Source organism: Scophthalmus maximus, chromosome 8, assembly GCF_022379125.1.
Source record: "Scophthalmus maximus strain ysfricsl-2021 chromosome 8, ASM2237912v1, whole genome shotgun sequence".
NCBI classification, from domain to species: domain Eukaryota; kingdom Metazoa; phylum Chordata; class Actinopteri; order Pleuronectiformes; family Scophthalmidae; genus Scophthalmus; species Scophthalmus maximus.
Window position 1 is genome coordinate 8,705,697 of NC_061522.1, and position 23,009 is coordinate 8,728,705.

Sequence of the window (23,009 nt, forward strand, 5' to 3'; positions counted from 1 at the left end):
AGGTTTTATTGACAAAAGGGAAATTATCGTCAAAAACAACTAAAGAATATGCTTAACTGACTTTTTTCACACGTCTCTAATTCTTTTTTTCTGAAACAGGTCCTGTCATTCAAGGTGGTAACTGATCTTCCTACAGAATGATTTTCTTTTCTTTTTTGCGCCGTGGATGGTTTTTTTCGTGAGTTTTTTTTTTTTTTTTTTTTTTACGTGTGTCTTGGTACCAAGCACACTGAGAATCACAGTGTTAGACAAGAGTAATTGAAGGTAAGGAGCTTTTAAGAAAGAGTTGCTGGATCTTTGAGAACATTCTTGAGGCCCTTTTCCCCTCTTTTAGAGAAACCCAGGCAGATAAAAGGAAACACTCGGGTGGATTAAAGTGTTCAGAATGTATCAGCATCAAACCACTAGAGTTTTTGCCCTCTACATTTTTCAAACACAGTCAATAGATCTAAATATTTTACTGTGCCCTGGCCGATTTATTGTTTGATGTTTAAAAACTTGTGCGGAATGAAAGAAAATTCATTAAAGAAGAAGGCCCCAGAACGAGGCCCTGCGATCAGCTTTGAAAGTCTAGTTTAACTGGGATATTGATCATTCTCTTTCTTCTGTGACAAAGGCCACCAGGGACGCTGGAGGTGTCGGTGGATGAAGGCGCACTGCCAATAACACAAGACGTGTGTGTATACACTGTAGGTGAGGCTGGGAATTACACTACTGACACTGAGAAGAAAAAAAAAATCCAATAACTCAAAAATGACCAAACAAACATCACGTTCTTCATTTCTTGCTGGTCAAAAGAAAATGCAGTGTGCCGTCTGATTTGGATGCAGCTACGTGGACTCAAGGGTTTTTAGATTTTTGAAATGCATGACAGATAAGACTAGTGTGTTTTTGAACACAATTTTATAGCTTTGTGGGGCCACGTGAAACAGAAATATAGTTTCTGTTTTTCTCAATTTAATTGAGCATCCCTAAAGTCATGTCAAAGTCGGTCTAAATGATTTTAATTGCGAAATGTCCTGTCGTGGTGTTGAAGGAGCCATTTATTGACTACAGACTGTTTAAAATTAAGGATAAACTGGTTAACTAACATTTGTAGCATTGTGTACGATTTTTTTTCCTTTAAGTCACCCAATCAATGTAAGTTTGAGTGAAAACTTTAAGACATTCAAACTGGATGTACAGTATATCTATGTATCATCTACATCAAACTATAGTGCCGGTACAAAATGGCTTAAAAATTCTCTGTACACTTTGAAAGCTATACACGAACAAAACATTTTTAAAAAGTGTGACGGAGGTGATATGTTTTCTCATCTTTGGGAAGCAGCAACATTTTCTGTCCAAGCTACAGACATAAAATACATTTTCGACAACATGGAGTTCTGTAGGACAAAGCTGTCTTACGTCTTAGGAATGTCATCTGCTTGAGTTACTACATTTTTGGCAACTTTCTTAATATCAGCAGACAGACTGACCACAGCATAATTAATTAAACATTCATTCAGGGCAAAAATGTATTTTCCCTGACCTACAAAAATGAAAAATAAAATAAGACAAGCAAGACCTGACAACTGCCAGCAATACTTTGAAGATGAGGGGAGTAGATTTTGATTGATACTTAATGATATGTCGTCAATGCATCAGTGACACTCGAACAAAAAAATGCATGCAAGTTTTGCAACTTGTCGAATCAAATCAAATTTTTTGTAATGAAAATAAAAATGAGAATTTCATAAAGCTGCAGTAGCTATAAAAAGAGAGGTCAACAATTTGTGTGAAGATGTAAATAATTTACTGTAAGTACAGTGAAGTTTGTTCTTTCAGCATACGTGCTGCAGACGTAGTTCACAGAGGGGATTAGCCTGGCTTCCCCCTTGACCTTAAAATATAACTGCAGTATCACACTCACACCAAATATTATTCAGAAATAAACATTAAAAGTGCAAAGAAACTTCTTCATAATGATTATTTGACCCTTTGGTCACCTTTTGCCTCACTTAAGATGACTGTGGCTGCCTTGTTGGATTTGATAAAGCCACTGAGAAGAACTGACCACATCCACTGCTTCACAGAAATCCAATGACCTGGAGCATAACAGTCATAGCTATACCTCATGGACCACGCGAATGGCAACATGTGGTAGATCACAAGCTACACCATACAACCAAATGGACGGTGTTCCACATGCATTCACACAAGACAATGCAACTCTTTCATTTTTGAATGATATTGCAAATATCCTCATATTCTAATCTGCAATTTTATTTCATTAATGTGTTGCTACCAAGCACCAATTGATCGACTAATTATTGTTTTTCTCTCACAAATGCTTGGTTATACTTCCTCTCCGTACTTGATGATGTTCTGCAGATTATGTATAATAAAAGATTCTTCTTTTTTTTGTGCCCCTCCACAAAATGACCTTCCCTTAAAAATCGGAGCACTCTGAATCAGCGTTTGGCACAGCTGCATCCGTGCAACAGGACCGGTCTAAATAAAACAATTCACCCCCTCTCTTGCCAAGAATAAGTTACTGATTTCCATCTGAACTCTTCTCCTGCTCCTATCACAGCTCTCACCAAGACAATTTTGTGTTTGTGTGGTTTTTCCGACAATCTAGTCTGGACTAAAAACTAATGATGCTCACTTGATGTATAGATTTCTCAGCTCCTGTTTGCTGACCTTTTGCGTTCAGAAGTTTTCCTTCCTGTCTTTCACATCAATATCTGTCCCTTCTTCTGCCTTATCTGCCACAAAGTCACTGAGTGGAATCATCATTCTACAGTTGGATAAGACCCTATCTTACAGTGATATGGAGCAAATAAATGCACTGACCAGAGGTGAAACGGGTCCTTTTTTTCATGGCATGTGCAGGAGAGAGAGAAGAGAGGAGTTAGAGGCATGTCAGTATATCTGTGGTGAGTAACATGTTAAAAATCAAATACTTGAAGTGCATGAAATACCTCACTGACTCTCAATGATATCATGAGCTACTGAGCTGCAGACAAATCTGGTGCAGCCTACAGGGAAACCCATGCTAATGAATTATCCTAACCCCACTGCTGCTACACACTTGCACCTTTAAGTGCAAGTTTCAGTTTTCACCTTTAGGTTACCGTGTATTAATCCTGAGGATTCCAAGGTAACAAACAGTCTTTTATTTTACATTAGTCCAGTGGATAACATGCGAGAGGACACTAGCTGAAGCCTGACTGAGGTGGGAAGGGGGTTCCTGATTACAGTGTTTTCTATGAAAACATACATTATAAAGCACATAATAATTTATGAATATTACTATTTAATGTTTTTTAGCCTATTTATCACATAAAACATCTTAATTCATTTTTCCTTTCTGCTCTGGTGAAAATGCCTCCCAGCTTTCTGTCATTCTTTCCGAGTGTGTTACTCTCCTTTGAAAAGGCACACAGGACACAGCAGGAGGGGAGGTGTGGTGCTCTCCTTTTTTATTGACTGACACAGCTGATGAGGGCCCATCCCGCACTTTGACAGGAGGGTAGGCGCTCGGCAAGCATGCGGAGGTGGCGCCCACCGGGGTGCGAGGAGGGGACGGCACGGCCGTCCTTCATAGATATTCTGTGCGTGGCTTTACCCTCAGCTGCCCTGTCAAGGTCTGTGTGTGTGCCCCTCTGAGGGAGCGGAGACAGGGTCATGGATGACACCCGCCTCTATGCCAGACGTAACAGCACAGCTGGGCCGCTTAATGACAGAGGGGCCTGGCCCAGCACACACCTGCCCCGTCCAGGGCTGGGCAGGCGACCTCACGGGGAGAGAGAGGAGCCGCTGCCACGTTCGATGGGCAGATGTTCGCGGGGGGAGACAGCAGAGACAGCTGCACTTCGGGGACCCCTCCGTTTCTCTCCTCTCTCCAGTAATTGAAAATCGTGTAAAAGGTCAATCGTGTGATACTGGCTGTCCCTCTCTGCGAGTTGTTCCTTTCAGCCAGAACATGACAAAAAACAACACTGACTGCTTGACAGCTTTGGCTTAAATTACTGCTTATCTAGCTGCGGATGTCCACGTAATGACGCTATCTGTAAACATTCCCAGTGAATAAATCTGCATATGCAAAGAGGTACAGGCCATCTGATGGAGGCCATGGATAGGGCTCCCAGAGAGAAACCTAATCATTGGGTACATTACACTGACAGTGTTATGACATTTGGACTCCAGATGAAAAGAGGTTGGAAATAGCACGAATTCCAAACTCTATCAGCTTGGCTGAATAGCAGGCCGAGAAACAGCCGATGTGCAAAGAGTCTACTACGGTACAGAGGGTCAGTGCCGGTCCTGAATACCGACAGAGAGTGACCCTCCCTCTGGGTTTCACTCTGATGAGAAGTGGCAAGGCTCTAACCTCCACAGGATTGCTCTCTGTTTGTGGTTGTCTTAAACAGAACCAGCTACAGAGCTGTCACACATCATCAGCCTCCCTGGAATTCAGCAGAGATTTATGGTCCTTCATAGACAGAGTAACAATCAAAATAGACAATGACGACTCATCAAGAAACACAAAATAGGGAAATGAAATACACTAGCCGCTTTTGGATGAAATTTGGTTGTTGACATTTAGGCGCTAGCATTTTGGCAACTGCATAAGAAGTTGTTTCTTTTTTTACTTGACCTAGATAAATGTGAGTTTTATGGGAACTGGAAAAGATACAAAAGCTTCAAATGCTCAGATTGTGAAATACAGTATTAGCAGGAGTTTTTAATGAGTAACAGTTTGTCGGTCTTGGACAAAGAACGGCTCAAGATAAATGTGACATCTCATCACACATGTACTTCAATAATTTAGAAGTTTGAAAAAGTTGTTACTTTTAATGACGAACATATTCGGACTCACCCACAAACATGTGGTTTTGAGGGAACTCTTTAAAATCTTAACAAAAACAAGTGCTGTGACTTGAGTACCAGCACAAACAGGAAGGAAACAATATCTTCCATAAACTCCCCCCAAATGAGAGCGTTATCAATAACACTTGTGTCTGCAGGAAAAACAAAACGAAGCTCCTCAAACTGCATGTTTCTGGTTTGACTGGCCGTAGCCCTTTGCCAATAACAATGTTACCCGCAATCACGATCCAAACCACACTCCCTTGGCACGGCACGCTTTCACAAATTATGTTTTGATTGTGACCAAATGCAACAGCTTCCCGTCTCTGGTGCTGTTTTCTCTTACTGTCTGTTTTGCCATCTTGAACCAAATGCGGTGAGGATGCCGTTTTTGCAGCAGGAAAGACATTTAGTAACATATCAAAAGTGCTGGACGCCGCCGATGACAAACTTGGAGAATATGTATCCTCATCAAGGAAACAATGACTGTATTCAGAATTTCAAAGAACACTTATCTGGGTTCGTTTAACCCAGTGAAAATCCACGGTGGACTTTACTCCTAATTGACTCTCATGTGAAGAAAACAAACACACAAACAGTCATTTCTCATCACGACGAAAACCACTGGGCCTCTCAATTTAAACGTACGAGTAAGTGATTGTTTGTGTGCGTAGCGGGCCACTTGTATGAGAGCGTAACTGCGCAACGGCATGTGTGTAACACACCAGAATGCACATTTCAAAGGCAAGACAGCTCCTGGGCTTGCTGAACTTTTGCTTGTTATCAGGAGCTGAGAGTGAAATGGAGAGAATTGATCTTTTGTCTACTGGAGGTGCACTCCCTTGGGCTGCGCCGCTCGCTTGCTCACTCGCTTGGCTGCCATGCAGAGGGCTCTCTTTCTCATCCTCCCCGCAGCAGCATCCCCTCTCCCCCCCCCCCCCCTCCGCTCGTTCACTCACACTCTCTCTCTCTCTCCGTCTCTGCATGGCGGCTGCCTCTCCTCCAGCTGACACTTGTCCTGCCGTTACTGGGAGAGATGTGTGCTGAGCTACTGACACCCGGATTGATCTTCCTCCTTTTCCCCATAAGCTCCATATCAAGCTCCTGGAGACTCTGGAGGAGACAGAGAACGGGGGGAGGGATGGGGAAAAGGGGGCCGGGGAGGCGGCCGGAGAGGAGGGGAGGGGAGGGAGAATATTGTCAACTCGCATCACCTCTTCAAACTAACAACGTTTGGTGCAGCAAAGAAATGGAGAACACAAAGTTGACAGTTTTATTGGTGGTGGTAGATGGAAGTTCACTGTTTTTGCTAAATTATTGCTCACAGTTTGACGACAACACCAACAACTAGATTTCCTATTGCTACCAACGGGGGTTCAGTTTCTGAAGTCTACCATTTGATAGAGTCGATGAACTGTGGTATTCAAAATAAAATACATACAGGGTACTGTAAATAATTGACCTAAAAATCGGTTTGATTAAACACTGCGTGCCGAGACATCTGTCTGAGTCAAACTGGCATGTTACTGCGCCACAAGATCGTTTTGGGCTCAAACCTAAACACAAACAAAAGCACGACAGTGGTGCAACTTGCAGGTTTGTTTGCTTACTTTAATTTTATTTTCTTCTATTGTATCGATTTCTGCTTATGGCAAATGTTTACTATCTATGAAATCCATTTTCAGAAAAATCATTTTTCTAAATAATGTGCTGCACGTTGTTGTGACTGGTGAGACCAATGCTTGAGAAGCTATTTCAGTAGAGGCAGAAAAATAAATCTAATGTTAAACTAAACTGTAAAATGTTTAGTCTTCAGCACAATGGACACAATAACCAGTGAAGCTTGGTCACAATTTAATAGTCAACAGGCTTTACCGGAGTAAGTCATAACGGAGTAGTGATTTCTGTGTTCTTGTTCACATTGGGTGCTGTCTCTCGTGCTGCCAAAGTTCATGTGCATAAGTAGAACAAACAAATACATTTCTTTAGTGGCAGTAAAACCAAGCTCAAATTTCCCAAATATCCCCTTTCTGAAATGAAGGAATATCTTCTCCTATCTCTGGTTTGTAAAATACATATCCCCAGATCAAGACACTGACCTTTCAAATTTATGACAATGAAATTGTGTCTGTGACATTGCTCACTTTGGAAAAGCTGTACTCAATTTTAGTATTTAACCCTAAAAGTCCTTACAAACAACACAAAAGGCTACAAAACCAAACCCATTGGCAGATGTAACAATTTACAGTATCTACAGCTGAAATATCTCAAATGTATTAGGATTCAGAATTAGGGCTAAAAATAAAACCTGTATGGTCGAAGTGAATAACATGATCAAACATAGAAGAACACTTTCTTCCAATGTTGTGTGTAGTCATAGAGTAAAGGATGTTCTCTCGGTGGCACTCGAGGTCGTCTATTGTGATTGTAAGTGCCGGCATCTGAGTGAATTTGACTGGGGATCTTTACAGTTATTACTGTGTGTTATTGGCATCGTGAGGGGAGCAGACCTGGGAGGAAGGGTTAAGGGTGGAGAGGATGGAGGGGGGGTGGGGGGGCAGATGGGGGAAGTCTAGCAGCAAACGTGATTATTTGTCGGTTAGCCAATTTCAGTAGGCCGGATGGCCCGATACCCTTGGTAAGCATCCAAGAGCAGAGGAGAGCAGGGAGGAGCGGTGCAGGAGGAAGATGAATCAAGTTTAATAACACAGGGTTCTAATTGCCCCCCACAACCCTGCACCCCCCCTCACACACACACACACACACACACACACACACACACACACACACACACACACACACACACACACACACACACACACACACACACACACACACCCCCCCCCCCCCAGAGCTGAACTCTAATTACAGTCGGAACACAGTGCACTGTCACCCAATATTAAGTTGTTGAAAAGCAGGCCGAGATAATCGATAAACACTTTAGTTGTGGAGGGGGGGAGAGGTGCAGGATGGGGGGAAAGAGAGAGGAGGGGATGAAAAAAGTAAGATGCCCCTTCCGTTCAGTGGGAACCGGCAGCACCCAAAGCCCTCCTGGCTCATGAGAACGCCGCTGGGACTGTCCAAGAATGATTGCAGAGCAATAATCCTGAGCACACCTCCCCAAAACCCCCATCCAAACACACACACACACACACACACACACACACACACAAACTCAATCAGACACACAAACGCACATTTATGTGAGCCCCACCTTCCCCATAGGCTGCCTGAGCACCCGTGCGTCTGAGAGGAAAGGTGAACACGGTCACCCTAATTACAGGGGCCCCAGCTCTCTCACACGCCAACACACACTCACCAGGCATAACTAAAGACAGGCCAATTAGGGCGAGCGGGAGATAAGGGAAGTTTTATTTGTATACTAATTAAGCCCCTGATGAAATTCAAAAGGGAGGTGGTGAAGGGGATTGGGGGAGGGAGCGGGCGGGTAATTGTGTGTTTGAGAAAAGGTTGCTGTAGGTACGTTTATCTGAGAAGCACAGCCTTGAGATAGTTGCCCCCTAATCCCGTGCTGAGCCCCGGCGCTGCCCGGCAAGGTCTCTCATAATTTGATCTGTTACATAGGAAATGGCAGGCTCTGAAAGCAAGATCATTGAGAGCATATATTGTCTGTTTACTTCGCATTTCAGCTGAACACAAAAGAAGATATCGTGTTTTTGATTGCTCCAGTTTATGATTTGAAAAAATGGAAATGATTTTGACAAATCATTTTATTACACCAATTCGCTCTTGCAGATACAAGTCCTCTATACTTCAATCTGACAAATTTAAGTTGTTAAAAAATTTACCTATCCCCGAATAGACACTAGACACTGCAAGGAAGTGCACTGGTGTAACATTGTTTAGGTTATTATTTACACAAGTGTGTCCTTACTTTGAAAAGTCTATCCAGGTTAGAGTTACATTAGGTATTTTCATCATCAATCAATCAATCTATCAATTAGACCTGAACTGAATGAATGAATGTATTCAGTTCAATGTAACTGATTATTCGATTAGTGAATCAGTCAATCAACAGAAAAAAATATCTGAAACTTCTTTGATATGGGATCATTTTAGCAAATTTTCATGTGACATTCAAATGGCAGGATTTGCTGTCTGTCTTTGTCATGTACAATAACAACAGACTTAGTTATTCACTTATAAATTATCATTATGAACTGAATGTGGAATGCACAATACGATGGCTATGAAATAATGACACCCATCTGCTGGCGTTCACGATGCGACTCTGCGTGCCACCAGGTACACAACCTTCTGGGAAAACTGAGGCTGGACTCATGGCACAAAGGAAGTGCATTTGCCAACATCCACTGAATGAAAGTAATGTTAAGCGTCTTTAACATATTAGTGAATTCTTGTGCAAGCTCATTTTCTAGTGTATGATTTATAATCAAACCCCGTTTTGTTTTTGTTTTTTTAAAAAAGGTCGGAATCTGCTTCCGCGTTTCACATCCGCACACGACACCAACCCGACGTGGTAAATTGAATCAGGGAGTATTATCTTGACATGGATTAATTACATCATGCTGTGTCACACATCCCGTTTTTAACCCATATTGTTTTGTTCTAATTTCAACAAGCAACGCGCCGAATTGTCTATTAACAGTCCTTGTTTGAAAGACACCGTTCGGTGTACTGTTAACTGTGACGTAATTATTTAATTACTTGAACAAACTTTAAAACCTGAGGATTCCCAGGCAAGTTCTGCAGTTAAGGAACGTCTTTTTTTTTTCTAATCGGTTTTGTGGACGCTAATTCGCACTGGACGTCTGGGATTCTTGTACCGTCGCAAAGTGTAAGTCGCAGTGACTTTTTAAATATGCGTACCACGTCCATGTGTTCATCACTGGCAAAGTTATGACTCCTCTTGGTGGCCTACCTTGTGTGTGTCACAGCCACTGTTGTCGTTTGAACACCTGTCGATCCCCGCGCTGTCGCCTCACAGCACCTGGCCTCTTCTTGTTTCTGTGTGTCGCTCTTACAGGTTACTTCCTGGGCTTATTAATTCATTAATCCAAAGGTAAATGACGGAAACATGCCCAAAGTGGCAGCAGTGCCCGCCAAGAATCCGTGGGGGGGGGGGGGAAGCCAAAAATGGTCGGACAAAAGATGGCGGTCAAAGTGAGCCTCAGTAATATCCTCCTCATTCTCAGAAAGTAAAAAAAAACATATAGTATATATAAGTCCCCAAAAGACTGGTTGCAAAATGATTAATCAAGTGGTTGATTGACAGAAAAGGAACTGGCAACAATTTTGAAAAATCAATCTTTATTGATACAGCACCTTTCAAACAAATCAAATTCAATTCAAAGGGATTCACAAAACAAATTATGTTAAAATGTATTAAAGATCGGATTAAGAGACTAATGCATAACAAAATAAGCAAAGGAATCGTTGCACGTGGGCAGTTGACGGCTTTGTCTGGTATGGCAATTCTTAAATATAACCATAAAACTGTAAAAAATATTTAATTCCACAATAGAAAGACAATAGAAAGTAAACAATTAACTGCAATATCTCAGGAGCAGAGCCAATGATGGAGGGCCCATCATTAACAACTTAATACATCATAATTAACAGTCAATCTTAAAGCAGTTCTGCGAACAGCAACCTGGCATTCAATCTCTTCGTCAGAAGCAGCGTTTCATCCCTTATTAGAGATTAGCTTCGTAGAGACCCCCTGTGACGTGTTGTCACAGTAAGCCATGTTGGGTCGGGTATCAAAGTGGGTGCCCCACCGAGCTTCAGCAGAGCTCCCTCTTTATTGGCCTGGTAAAGCAGACCCCATGTGGCAGGATCTTCAAAAAGTCAAGCAATCAGGATGATTTGATGGTTCACAGCAGGCGAGTGTGTTGCTCATTTCTGAGACCGATTCTTCGTCGATTCTCCACCATTTTGCAGAGTTTTCAGCTTCAAATTGAATTAGCCGAGTAGCAGATGAAAATTTTAATGATGTAATAATCCAAGCTCAAATTCTTAGTATGTGCTATATACTGTGTGAAGTTGAGCGATAAAGGGAATAAGATATGACCCTTATCAGTGAGTCGAAACATATGCGTTCATATAAATGCCACATCTTTTACTAGTGTTCACTGGAAAGTTTTGAGACATTGTCTCTCAACACAGATTCAAATTCAAACTGTGACCGTGTTTAGGACAGACTATGTTGACTGAAATATCCCCACTGTCGCATCATACCATCAAGTGGAGTACACTTTTAATTTCAAAATATCAGTCCATTGAGGAAAACTGTTTCCAACACTCTGGATTTGTGTTGACTCTACATAGTCCAATTAGTTTTCGCAATATTGGACCAAGTTTCCGAGGACAGATTGCACTGAAAAACTGATTAATAAAGATTTAGAGGAGCGATAGCATTTCGCTATGACCATTTGTGCGTTGTGGATTCACCCGCCAGAAAGACGCATTGGGGGTAAGATTTGAATAATTCATGCAAGATAACCCATTAAGAATATCCATGTGGACACTTTTTTGATGTTAAAGACAGTGTATGATCTCGGGGTGCTTTCCATCTATATCTGGCTTTGCTTATGGCGTCTGTTTCCCCCTGAAGCGACAAAGATCAACTGACTCCTGTGTTAAATTCTGTTGAAATGTACAGTACAAATGTCTTTGCTTTAACAGCTCTGCATAGCCTGAATAAGGTCTCTCAAAGCCTGGAGAATGACAAATTATTCAGTGAAGCTTTCATAAAATGTATTTTATGAGGGGGAAAAAAGAAGCATGTAAGAGCTCCTAACGTCGAATGACTTTGAGTCATCAGTTCAAAACTTTGATTAATATCCGACTTTTACCTCAGAAGTTTATCAGCTTGATCAACTTGATCAGTTGAAAAAAGCCCATTTGAGAATTGCCACTTTATACTTTCTTATTAATTCATATGAAATTAATGTTGTTTACGGATTTTTCTGCAAACACATCAGTACAATCTTCATCCATCTGATAGGTTTCCCCTCTTGAATTTCACAAAAATATTTGGAGGTGATGCAAGCCCCAGCAACAACCACTGGGTCAAAACAGGGTTGTAAGATCTCATGGAAACAAAAATCATCAGAAATCTCTGCGAGTGCTCTGCGTAGCGGACAAAGAGTGTGCGTGCATGTGAGCATTTGAATGAAAGGTAATTCAACACAGTGCTTGTCATGGATCGCAAAGAAAAAGAACATTGAGCTATTGCCTCCTACAGCATTGGAGCTGTCAGGGCCTTTTTGTTTTTGCCCAGTTGTTATTTCACTTTTCGAGGCAGAGGGCTCGCCCAGGAACCCCACCCCACAGTGAGGTTGAGAGTCAGAGTACAGGAGGTTTACCCTGTGAAGTGGGTGAGGTAGAGTTTCACCTGCGGAGCCTGACAGCTTCTCCCTGCCCAGATACTGTCACGGCTCTCAGGCAGGACTCCTCCTGGCCCCGGGCATATCTGGAGTGTACATTTTGGGTGTCCATCTCTGAATGTGAGCCTTCAAAAACTCCCCACAAGCCTATGAGCTACAAATTACTGCTAGTCAAGCATAGAGCACAGTGGTAGAACCTGTCCTTGTTCACATATCCCTGGCAGTGCGATGAATCTAACAGGAATTAAAACGCTACCGAGCCAAGCCTTGTGACCTCATCGTGATTCCTTAAGAGGTTATTAGCCAAGGGCCACTGAGAAGGGCTAGCTCTGTAGAGCTTTCCACACAGGAGCCAGTGACAGGCCCTGCACAGAAAAACTGCCAGGGCAGCACAATAAAGATAATTAGCGATGAGACCACTAGCCGCCCGTAGGCCCCCACCTACCCACCCACCACCACCAGCCCGGTATCCCCAGGATATCTCACCCCCTTCCTCCTCAAACTGTGCTTAACTCATCCCCTCCATCTCCTCTCCTCCATTCATCCACCCTGTTCCGTACACTATCTGTCAGACCAATAAGATGCAGAGTGGTAATGTCTTCGGCTGGTGGAGCAATTAACGGGATAGTCTTAAAGGAGTAGTTCACCATTTTGGAAAATACCTTGTCATTTTTCTTTATAATTGTTTTTATAGATCAAACAAACAAGTGAGGTCAGTGAGGCCCTTGTGAGGTGCTAGTTGTTGGATTTGTCTTCTTCAACTAACGGCAGTGGCTTCATATGTTCCAAACATACTGTATGGAATATTAATGTGGCATCCTGTGGTGTTCACTTGCTCTCAGTAAAGCGAATAAGAAAACTTCCCAAAATGTATGTGGAAATCAATGCAACAATGTGAAAGGGGTCTTCTTCTTTTTCAAATCTCTAAAAACCCACTGAACACTACCTGATGGGCACCAAACGGCAGACAGACACAGTCAGCGACTCGGTGGAGAAAATAGTGGAGCATTTAATAGTAAAAACAATACACACACAAAGAGTCAGGAGGTGATAAGGACACAAAAAGAACGCTGAGACAGCTGACGTTTGGATCGGCTTCATCGGGGGAACAGAGACATGACTCCAGATGAATTGAATTTTTGCTCTATAACTTGCATGTGTAAATAGACTTGTTGGCATCACTTGCTGATGCCAACAAGTCTGATAAATTATTAGGCTGGATGATACGTCAAATATTTTTTGAGCTTTAAATAAATCAGTTTGCAACATTAGACAACAGTGAACCTTCAGTCAGAAGCACAGGATAAAATCTATAATAAAAAAAAAAGCAAGGTAGTCAGATGTTTAGCAGCCCACAACACTCCACCATTATCCCAGCCCTTCAGCCATGTTACTTCTGTCTGAAAACAAGGTAGTGTAATTTAGAATGCATTTCAGGGCAATTAAAATTTCTCAGGCACAATTACTTATTCCCCCAGTGGGGCTGCCTCAATCAGTCTATGTGTGTAATGGGTTTATGGCCTTGACGCGGCCAACATGTCCTGCCTATCTGCCTCGTGCTCTTCTCAAGGCTGCGGTTATTAATTGTGGCTAAAGTTGATAAATAAAATCACCAGTGCTCTTAATGCTAATTAGTGTTTGAGATAATATTTATGATTTCATAAGCACATATTTCTCCAAAGGCCCGGCATTGTGCCCCCATCCATCGGTCATAGGCTGTCTTGGATGTAATCTATCTTTGGGGAGAGAAGAGGCCGAAAGAGGGGCCAGAGGAACCACAGGCAGTAAATACTAATAGTACTTAGTGGGTACTTTGGGAGCAGGAGTATTTCAGGCTATTTATTGAGCTGGGCTACTAAAGCCAAGATACAGGCGTTTATAGATATATGATAAATAAGATTGTCCTCCAAAATGGAAAACATCCAGTGCTGTGTGAGACAAATATTTACAGATTAAATATTGGCCTGCTGGCTTTTACAGGTGTCCCTAATAAAGTGGTTAGTGAGTATATATCTTTTAAATCAGGACTTTTTAAAACTTGAGAGCAGCTGAAACAAGACGCTCAACTATGTTCACCAGATGGCTCCTAACACGATGCTGTTGAGACTGAGATTTTGTTGTGGACCATAAAACCAAAACAGTGTGTCGAAAGAGTCTAAAATGCCCCATAGGGTTTCAGGGAAACTGCAGAGTCCGGTGATAATTATCTGTGTTGTCGTTTGTACAGTCATATCACCTGTTGTTAACATGAAAACTTATCTTCATCTATTTTGTTTCAATTTCTCCGCCATCTCCATCCTCTTGCAGGAAAAAAAAAACAAAAAACTATTTATAGCCTGATCCATTGTGGCTTCCCAGTACTTTGTAGCCTGCTGAGATGTTCTTGACAGGAGCCGCTTCCTCTCACCCGCCCAGTGCACAGGCATTGAGAGGCACTCAGCTACTTTTTTAACATCACAACATGTTGGTGCCAGTGGCTCGCTGGTCTGAATATTGATCCAAGTCACCACATCAAGGTGAGCATCAGTGCTGCAGAGTCCGCGGTGGAACCTCATCCTGAAAGAGGCGAGCCGTCCACAGCTCTAGGCGATGCCCGCAAGAGTGACAAGTGCTGAAACCACTTCAAGGGGGCTAACAGTGCCCTCAGCCCTTTCTAGTCCCCGCTTCAAAGCCGAGCGCAGCCTCTGGCAGTTCAACCCGCCCTTGGTCCTCTGGGGTAGCTGGTCCTATTCTCCTCTCCCAGGGCCGTCAATGTCAAAGCGTGAGTGAGTCCAGTCAAAGCTACCCCCCCCCACCCCCCCGCCGCCCTTCAACACACACACTTTTTTTTTTTTTCCTTTCCTCCCTTTAAGTTTTCTCTTTTCCCTCTGATGCACAGGTCCCATCCCCTCTGCATGACTGGCCCTCGCTGACAAGTGGAAATCACAGAGATCCTACTGGCAAAAGATGGAGAGTGAAGGAGACTTCAGAAAATGTGTACCCTACAGCTATCAGTGTCCTGAACTCAAGAATGAAGACACCAAGCGCATCTCCTCCACTATATCCTACAACAACTGGTGAGAAAATGTTCACGAACAATTTTGAGGGGGGGTTGGGGGGTTAGACAAAAAAGCTTTGCTGCATGGTGATTTTCTTTTGACTTTCTAAGATAAATAAGTGATAGAAAAGAGGGAAGAGAGGGTGCTTTCCTTCGCCAAAAGGGACCTTGGGTTTTGCCCTGTGGGCATGGCAGCTTTCATTTTCCTCCTTCCTCCGTTCCTATTCCCAGCCGGTTTCCGGAGTTATGATTGAGTTTCACATATTGGAGTTATATCTGGCAGCCAGACTTGTTTATCTGCTGGGGCTGATAACTGCGCTGGCCCGAGTACGAAGGAGAGAACGAGGGGAGGGAGACAAGAGAGTGGGAGGGAGATACTGGGAGACAGACCACTCATATATTCTCATCTCCTCCAGTCTTTTCTCATTGATTTAGCATGTCTTCATCAACAGCTCGAACCAGGTATGGCTCTTTTTTTCCTTTTTTTTTTTTCTTTATCTCACGTTCCGGCTCAGACCTCCTGTGCGGACTCAAAGGGAGTACCTGCCAAGCGCGTGTCAGTCAAAGTCAGCTGTGAAAGGACTAAAAAAAGGCCAAGGACACATTTTTATGGGGCCTTTTGGACACTATTCTTATGTTGTAATGTATATTTTTAATCAAAGAGCTGCATGTTGCACATGACATCTGTTTCAGAGACTAAAACTCTACGTATTTCTGTCTGTCCATTCTCAACAAGCGTCGCAGACCATTTCAGTTGAACTATTTCAGGACGAAGCCGGATGAAATCAGTCCAGGTTTTTCAGCATGAGGGCAGCAAAATGGATGACAGAGGGCAACACACCACGTCCCTTTAGTGAGGTTACAATCTCACCAAAGCTATGATGGCACAACACCTTTAGGACACAGTCTGTCAAGGACTGGCCGAGTCCAGTTGAAAGGAAAGTGAGACAAAGAGACTTCGGGAGGGTTGAGAGAGGGGGAGACAGAAAAGAGAGAGAGAGACAGAGCAAGCGGTGCTTGCTGGACCCTGACTGTGTGCGAGGCCTCAATTATTCATGCGGCAGTGCACATGTCAGGAGCTCACAGACAAGCACAACAGCAAGGCCGAGCGCAAATCAAACAGCGCGTCCGTGGGCAATGCCCACAATGCACCTGGAGGAACACACCTCGGCCCATTTCTCTGTTGTTCTGGGATAAACAGAGAACAAGGCTACCTGAGCACTGCCTGATTCTCCTCAAGAGCCAAGAGCTGCTGAAATAGTCTTTGTTTGTTTGTTTTTGTTTTTTCTCCTTTCACCCCCGCTTTATTTACTTGCTTCTTCTTCATTTTTTGGCAGAGCCAGTGGCGCCAGTGGGTTCTGTCTTTTCATGGCTCATTAGCCCGTTGTTGCGTTCACTTTATTTCTCACAACTAGCGTTCATGCCCATAATGTTGTTTAAGTCCGCCGCCGCTCTGCGCTGGTCCCCAACACGTCAACATTAACTACGGCTGAGGTTTGCCTCCGCGAGTGCTGGAGGTTGAAAGACGGCTCCAGACTTCCATTCTCATCCTGTGTTAGTATATCGACCGCTGCCTGGCTGTCTGCTCCGTCTGCCCGTCTGTCCGTGTATACTCCCAGGCCTGCTCCCAACACTCGTGCGGACTTTTTTCAATATTATTATTGTATTTGTCAAGGCTCCAAAAAACACACCCAGCGCCCGGAAAGTGCGGCTGATCATGCAAGAACTACTTCCAGCTTTGTTGGCTTTACTGAAATTGTGCCGCAGTCACATATTCAGTGATGCGTGTGCCTTAGAAAAGCTTGATAATTAACAAGTAAATTGCCCCTATTGTTTTCACTTCATCAGTTAGTCTGACATGGTGCCCGTGTGGGGTGTGTTGTGCTTGGAAGGGTCATAATTTACCATAGCCAACCAGTAGAAACTGACGTACAGCATATGTCCTGCCTTTGTTTCCTCTGCCAGGGAAGTGACAGTTTCACCTGTGTCTATTTGTAGGTTTGGTTTGTTAGCAGGAATATACAAAAACTACAAAACCAGTGGAATGCGGCCTGGGCCCGGGAAGAACCAATTACATATTGGTGTGGATGCAGCTTAATGGGCAGATCCAGGATTTTTTTTCCCCCCCTATGTTTTATGACAGATAATCATTTAGGTCATCAGACCACTTCCTTTTTAAGAACTAGACAATCCTTGTTATTTTCTGTCACCACAGGAGCGTTAACAGTCCATTGATCATTTTGAATCAAAGGAAATGTGCCGATTTCAGCGTTGTTATCTTTGTAAATTGACTCACAACAGCCGTTGATGTCACTGTCGACGGAGCTTTTGGCGCAGTTTTCCTGTCGCCGTTTTGACTGACCCGTGCACTTGGAAGCTTACCGTCCCATTCTTAATCCTCTCTACAAAAGATGTGATTGGCTTTTTTCATCAAGGAAACCATTTGAATTGCTGGGGGGGGGGGGGGGGGGTTATTTCAAGAGCTTTTTTTTCTTCGGTTGTTTTTAAAGATTAAATATTTTACATGTTCGTTTTATGTCTGGTGTTGGTTTTGACTTGTTGTTTTGCCAGACACTCTTCAAACGAGATGTTTGATCTCAATTAAGTTTTCCAGGTAAATACAAATTCTGAGCTGTGGCCTGCAATTCAGAGGTCAGTAACCATGCTCTCCAAATACCAAAAAGGTAAAAAAACAAACATAAATTTAAGATTTTTCACAACCCTATAAACATTGCGTGTACTTGAAGTTAAAATGTAAAGATTATGTTTCCTTCAAAAGACTCTTCTTGTGACCTGTCGGGGGGATGTGGGGGGATGTGTGTGTGTGTGTGTGGGGGGGGGTGTGTGTGTGGGGGGGGGGGGGTCCTCTATATCCTCAAACCCCCGATTCATGACCACTCTCACCAAAGGGTCAGCATTTTAGTGGCCCTCTTTGATTGGCTGCCTGCTGTCGCTGACGGGGAGCAGTGACGGGTCACAATGGATTCTGCGACAGCTGCCCACATCCTTGGGCGGTCTGCGAATCCACACCGCCAGCCTTTTGTTTTTAGCTGCCACGTGTGACAAACTCAATTTTCTTTTAATGGAACTTTCTCTGTAAATATAGTTTATATGTATATATACATGTATGGGATATATGTATATGAGGATAACATGTATCACAATTACACTAATAGTAATCCACTTAAAATAATGTGCTGTAAAATGTGTTGCCACTTTCAACATTTACAGTGTTGTTTTCATTGTCTTCTTTCTGTCGGGACATTGGCAGCTGTGTTTACAGAGCACTTCCTCTAATGTATTTGTGCAGTAAGCTTATGAGACACAAGGAGACAGCTCATCTGATGTCAACCGGCTCTCCCGACACTGCTTACCACACTCCTCTGCCACACTTGAAATACGTTATTGGCCCAATCCCTCTGTGTTTGTCTCCGGAGCTGAGTTTCCACCGGCCTGACAGTCGTGAAATGTGCATGGCACAGGTTTAACAGTCGTTCTGCTGAGGAGTGAAGTGGCTCTGGGAAAAAAGAAGGGGGGAAAAAATCACTTTCTGGAGACATCATTTTACCGGTCAGTGAATCCCATTTCTTCCACAGTGGGGGGAATTCTAACCTGCCGTAATGCAATAATCTGACATGTTTCCTTTGGAGCCGAACTGTTCAACATCAATTTAGAAGTACTTTCAAGGGAGGGCACACACAGTTGTTTGGGGCCATTTCGATTTTACTGTGAATTCCCCTTCCCTTCCTTGCTTGGCCGTGCAACGTTAATATGTTTTCGTGGGTGAAATGGCCTTTTGTTTTTTCGGGATCAAGTTGAAGAGGGACCTAAAAAAGGACTGTGAGGATGCAAAGGCTCGTGCAAACACACTACAAGGGATTATTTTATATTACGTTTCTTACAGTGAGACCGGCTTCACAGGGAATTACCAACAATAGCATGGTTTCCGTGTGTGTGTGCACAGTAGACCCCCGAAGGAGCAGTGCCACCATGTTTCCAGTGTGGCTTCATGTGTTTGTTTAATGATACATCCGAACGTCTGGGACTTCACCGAGGAGTTCGTATTAGCCGAGGGCCTTCCTGTTATTGCAGTGTAGTGTCATTCTTGATCACTGTCCGAGAGCTGCTTCTTCTTCTCTGTGAACACAAATACAGATATCCACAGTCCAAGAATACAAGTCATACTTTACAATCCCTGTCTACTTTTCTATTTATCTCATGCTAGAAGAAGAGGAGTGGATAAAAAAAGAGCACTAATACATTTTGGGGGATTGGATTCCATACGTTCCTTACTCAGAGATTTATTGGAATTTTTTTCCCCCCAAACCCAAAGCAGCCAGCCTTGGTTGTTGTCCATGGTGGCAAATGAGAAAAAGCAATACGTGTGAGTTGAATATTACATTGTGTTTATGTTTTGACATCTATTATGAGCACTGCGCACAGGTTCGACGTCCGCGCAGAACGGCTACGGGCCTGACAAGCAAACCGACTGGAACTGTGTTTGGAAATGTATTGTTTTGAGAAGAAAATTTCTGAAAGGCATAAGGTGGAAAAAATGTTTCAGAAGGTTAAGGAAGGGGTATCAGGCATGCGTGTCTTAAAACAAAAACTTGCATGTCAAGTAAAGGCAAGAGGAACAAATACAAAATCTGTTGTAAAGTACATTGGCATAATGTTTTAACACAAATGAATCCTTTAATATTATACATTACTCTGCAAATGAAATGCATGAGGCTGTTTGGTGGTAGACATGGTGTGGTTGTACAGATACCCGGACACAAAAAGGTGGTATTTATAGGTGGCAGGCGTTCAGGAGAAAGAGCGGGTCATCCACTGACCAGAGGGTCGCTGGTTCGATCCCCGAGTCCTCCAGTCAGCGTGTGGTCAAGCAACACATTTAAGCCTAAAGTGCCCCTGACAGCTGTGCAGGCAGGGTAAAAAGCGCTGTACATAGAAGCGCTGTATGAATGTATGTGCGAATGGGTGGATGTGACTGGTACTGTAAAGCGATTTGGGTGGTCCATAAGACTAGAAAAGTGCCATATTAATACAGTCCATTTTCCCATACTTGTAGTACATGATGAAAATATAATAAATATGCATATAAATATGCCGGATTATTTCATGGCTGTGCACAGTGACGTCTTGGAGCCTTGTCGTCATTGTGAGCAAAGATCCCCAGATAGTCCCATAATAGTTACAGATATAAAATTGGTATTATATTGACTGTAAAAAAATTTAAAAAACGTATTTCCCCAAATGTTGAACTATTCCTTTATAATTCGAGCAAATAATCTTAATCACAGTGATTTATATTAAAAATCCACTACTTCTTCTAATTGTTCTTTCGTAAGACTACATGACTAAAGTCTGCTGTGAAATTATTAAAATGTGTGGAGCTGTAATTAGCACAGCCTCAGTGAACTGCCAGGCTGGACTTAATCACACCCTCACTGAGGTGGCGTTGGCCCGCTATAGATGAAGATACGCGCACACACACACAAACACACACACACACACATGTACACACAGCGCTCTCCCACAGCTCTGCAAGCAAGCGAAATAGATCCACTCTACCAAGTAAACACAGTCGGCCGCGTCGGTGTGCTGTGTGGACAGAGAAAGCCGGCACAGCGGCGTGCTGCCCTGCGACGGCACCGGTGACTGCTTTATCAGCATCCCATAATTTATGCTGTGTTAATTAGGTCCCTGTGGCTCAGGCTGGCTGGTAGCAGTGGCTGGTCCCATGAAGGGGGATTAGGATGGAGAGAAAAAGAAATGGAAGTGGGGGTCCTCATTGACATAGTCACATTAACATGCCCTCAGCAATGGCACCAAACTGAGATACAGGCATGTCATAATTAATGTAAGTGAATTATTAATGCACCTGTGCTGTGCGTGCGTGTGTGTGTGTGTGTGTGTGTGTATGTGTGTGCGTGCATGCATGTGCATGTTTACCTGCAGCCTCTCTAGACTGAAACATCCACTCTGAGCTGCCTCCTTCGCATTCTTTCAGCGATGAGGACGAATGTCATCATCTGGAACCTGCAGTAAAGCTCAGCTGCTGTAAGGCCCCAGCGCAGCCGTCCTACCCGCTCATTAGCTCAGGCCAAGGTCAGAGGTCAGGCGGGGTGGGGAGCTGCGGCACGCTGGCACTGCGGTGCACTGGGGCCGACACACAGGCAGTCCTGCAGGCCCCGCCGCTGTGTTATTAGCTCACAGTCTGCTGCCGGGGGCCGGTGCAGGTCGCAGGCTATGGTCCACAGCAGCTCCTAGGAGGATCCTATATATACACACACACACACGCACTACAGTAGAACAGTAGAATACAAAATGTATACACTCATAGAGAGTACTTCCCAGAAAGGAGGAAAACTTGTATGCACTCACACACACACACACACACACACACACACACACACACACACACACAGCCGACATAAAATGGAAAGGCTGAGTGGGGTATTAAGATCCATATTGACAGAGTGGAATCCCATAAGTAGCCGGATTCTCTCCGTATGTCAAATATTCCTCTAGGTGCGGATCATTCGGTTTTATTACCTTGCTTTAAAATTCAATTGCTCGAGAGATTTAAGTCTTTTGGTGGAATAAAACAGACACAGACACACACACACACACACACACACACACACACACACATACGTGCAGACATACTCTAGAGGTACTCCTATACTGACTAAGTGAAATTGAGATGAGGGACATCCTTGTTTTTTTAAAGCCATCTACATTTGAGTTAAATCCACTAACACCGTATATTTGAGTGTTTGAGTTTGACTTAAAAATGAGAAAATATAATTTTGTGTGTTGCTCAGCTGATCATAACTGAACATATAGCCCTAGTACATTTGTGCAGTACATTAGACTTGTGTTTGACTGTACTAAGTATAAGTACTGTACAGAAGTATAGGTTCAGGTGCTTGTACTTTACTTGAGTTTTTACATGTCATGCTACTTTACATTTCTAAATTAATAATTGCCAGGTTTTTTTTTAACTAGAAATTGTATAAAACATATGATAATCTTACGAATAATAATCTTCATCGACAGATGTCACCATTTTTTTAAAAACTTTTCCTGAGCATTTTAAGATCTTCTCAGCGTTGCATTAGCTTTTGTCCTTTTCCTTGTCTTTGGGCCATGGTGTATTTTTAATGTCACAATCAATAAGAACTTGTTCTTTATTATGTATAGGATTAATTATGTAGACATCAGATCTTCGTTGCTGATAATTTGCAAGAAAATAATTACTTTCAAACCTTTAAAACATTAGAACAACCTGAGTACCTTGCTCATTGCTGCTGGGACTTCATGTCCCTTTAATTCAATTTTGAGCCTTAATCGAGTGTTGTAGCACTTGTGATATGTTTGACAAAAATAAACAGTTTTGCACTCAGTCAATTACATAATTTATGCATATGAAGCAATGAGGCAATAAATATGCTTTTTGAACACACATTACAGAGGCATGGCCTGACAAGTAGCAGTTTTCTTTTATTTATTTTTTATATATCCTGCACAGAACATAATAAAACTGCCTCTCAAGATATTTAAATTGGTAATCACCACATAGCTTTAATATCATACAGACTATAAATAATTCAGACACATGTCCAGTCGGCATAATTCATTAACTCTCGCTCAAATCCCTCTTTATTTCCAATCTGTAAATCCTTGAAACACTTTAATCCAGTGATGTTAAATGAGATAAAAGCATAATTATG

The 23,009-nt window shown here is 42.9% G+C and overlaps 1 long non-coding RNA gene across 4 annotated transcripts in view; it reads right to left on the reverse strand.

Moving 5' to 3' along the window:
- LOC124850483 overlaps positions 1–9,995 on the reverse strand; it is a 151,552-nt gene extending 141,557 nt beyond the window's left edge. For all 4 annotated transcript variants that reach the window (XR_007031349.1, XR_007031348.1, XR_007031346.1 and 1 more), the window contains exons 1-2: positions 9,761–9,995; positions 5,817–5,970 (exon numbers count right to left, since the gene is read on the reverse strand). This is a non-coding gene — a long non-coding RNA (uncharacterized LOC124850483). The remainder of the gene's footprint in view (positions 1–5,816; positions 5,971–9,760) is intronic.
- Between the last annotated feature and the right edge of the window lie 13,014 nt (positions 9,996–23,009).